Source organism: Melanostigma gelatinosum (genome assembly GCF_949748355.1).
Source record: "Melanostigma gelatinosum genome assembly, chromosome: 8".
Classification (NCBI taxonomy): Eukaryota; Metazoa; Chordata; class Actinopteri; order Perciformes; family Zoarcidae; genus Melanostigma; species Melanostigma gelatinosum.
In genome coordinates, this window is record NC_136641.1 from 27,557,468 (window position 1) to 27,559,967 (window position 2,500).

Genomic DNA, 2,500 nt, shown 5'->3' on the forward strand with positions numbered 1-2,500 from the left:
GATCTGGCTATGTCCTGGAGCACACAAGCCTGCTATCCGAATGAATGTTATTTTATTGTTTTCTTTGGGCAGTAACTCTGTTGTGATCTGGCTATTTCCTGGGCTCCTTAAACCACGGGGTCTGTCTATGACCTGGACCAACCGAGACTCTTCAACGCAAAGCCTCCCTGTTCATTTCCCCGAGTCAACCACATCTCATGAGCTTCAGTTCTTATCAGGTGTCACATGACACGTTGGTGAAAGTCAGTGGAGCTTTTTTGTTGAGTCGTTCCAAAAGTTCAGTCGTGTTTCTGAAGACGTTCGTTCGAAGTTAAACGGAAACGAGCGTTCATTCACGTTTTGTTTTTGTCTATTTCGTAAAAAATTTCCGAAACTTTTCGGTGTAAACCGGGAAAGTGAGAACAGGAGACATCAATGTTATTTTACTAGAGAAACAAAAAGCTTCACATCCTTCAGCTTCTGTTCCAATAGAACTGGTCCGAGGTTTTTTTGTGGCGTACTGGCCCTTTAAATCCTGGATTTCTTGGTTTCGCTGGTTTTGAAACATCTCTGATGTTAAAAAACGACGCAGCTACTCGTTGCTTTAAAGAAGAGACCAGAATCAAGAAGAAAGACTTGATCTCGCCACATCGTTAACGCGCTAACGAGCTACTTCCACCAACAGAATTCTATCCACAAAGATGTGCTGCTAACGGCCTCCTATAGGAGCTCATGTCATCCGGGTGTTTGTGGGCTGTGGCTATGTCATGGAGCGCAAACACATGTACGGTTATGATGCTGAACTATTCTGCATCCCTTCTTTTGTTTATAACTTTTCAAACACTCCTGCGTCTCCTCAAACTGACGGGGATGTCAAATGGTTCAGACTATTTGCTGGAAAGGAACGACTGTCGTAGTCCTCTTCTTTATATTATATTCAGGGCTCATTATTTGGGGTTTGTTTTATCGGAAGAAAATTTCTAAATGATTTGAAAATGTTTCACTGCTTTTAGATTTTTTTTCTTCTTTTGGGGTAATGATTTATTTTTACACCGTCGTGTGTTCAGTGGGTTCATTTAGTTCAGCTTGGGATTCAAAATGGCTCAGAGAATCCTGAAATGATGTCTTGTTTCTTTTTCTTTTTTTTCTGTAATCCAGCTTTTGATCTCCAGGGACGTGTCTATGTCTTGGATCACATGAACTGTGATTTGTGTTGCACTGTTGCATATTTTTTGTGACTTATTTCCATCCCTACTGGGGACACCAAATGGTGCAGAGAAAAACTAAACGAGTAAAACTGTCATCTTTGATCTTTGGATGCTATTGACTCAAATCTTAGATTATTTTTTTTATCTTGGGCTCTGTCTACTTCCTGCTTGAAACATGTATTTGTTGGACTGTCTCTTTAAATCTGTTTGCTCTGATTCGTTAAAAAAAAGAAAGAAAAAATGATGAAGTTTTTGACGGGAAGTGAAAGACGAACACTTCGGTTGGATATCTTGTCGGCTACGTGGTCACGGGCTCTGACTACATCCTGGACAAGATGCTTGTAACTGCCTGTACATTTCTGCTTTATTTTCGTTTAACGTTACGACTTTAAATGTCTTGAGAAGAAGTCGACGATGCAGCTTTTGTCTTTTTTCAACTTAATGACATCATTACGTATTTAAACAGGAAATGTCAAAGATAACTAGAAGCTCATCTTAAAGACAAATCGTCACAAAGTGCAGTCTTCTCTCTCGGGATCGGTCTACGTGCTGGACAGCGGCTCTGCCTGTTGCTTTTGTTTGTAACGTTTAAATCTGTATATATATGTGTGTTCACGCTGTGATATGACTTCTAACTGTATGAAGAATCAACTGATCTATTTATGAGACTGATGATGATCATGACGCTAATTATTGTCACATCAAAATATAAAGTGTCTGGAGACGACGACGACGTGTCTGCTTTTCTCTCATCAAACGTTCTGAAGAATTATCAACAATCAACGCTGAGATTCAATAAACGTGAATGTTTATCTTTTTATTACATTTTGAACTCCTGATGTTTGAAGTGAGGGGAACAAAGACTGAAATAAAACGTCTTTTTACGTTTTATTTTATATTTTTATTTCTGACGTCTTTCTGATGGATTGATGTGAAACAACCTTTAACTTCTGAACTAATGTTTCTGATTTTCCCAAAAGGTTTGTACATTTTTAGGCACCTTAAATTGACAAAATGAGACTTTTGTGCTGAGAAAAAGATTTTAAAGCTTAAAGTTCATAGAAATGCACCAGACTCTGGGGTCTGTCTACATCCTGGACTACATGTCTGGTGTTAATCTATACAATTAGAACTCATAAAACCTGCAAAACATTGAGTGAAGTTTGGTTCTTCAGTGATGAAATATCTCTGTGACTCCTGCTGACCCCCCCCCCCTCCTCTCCCTCCATCCTTCCCACAATCCTCTCTGTTTTCGTTGATTAAAACTCGTTCTGCTCTCGGTGAAGTTTAGAGATGGAGGTCGAGGTTCGGGG

The 2,500-nt window shown here is 39.5% G+C and overlaps 1 protein-coding gene across 3 annotated transcripts in view; it reads left to right on the forward strand.

Annotated features, from left to right (window-relative positions):
• The window catches only part of gripap1 (GRIP1 associated protein 1), a 34,897-nt gene extending 32,983 nt beyond the window's left edge, over positions 1–1,914 (forward strand). For all 3 annotated transcript variants that reach the window (XM_079274069.1, XM_079274071.1, XM_079274070.1), the window contains one exon: positions 1–1,914. This exon is cut by the window's left edge and continues 474 nt beyond it. The gene's annotated coding sequence lies outside the window, so the exon portion shown is untranslated.
• The last annotated feature ends 586 nt before the right edge of the window (positions 1,915–2,500 follow it).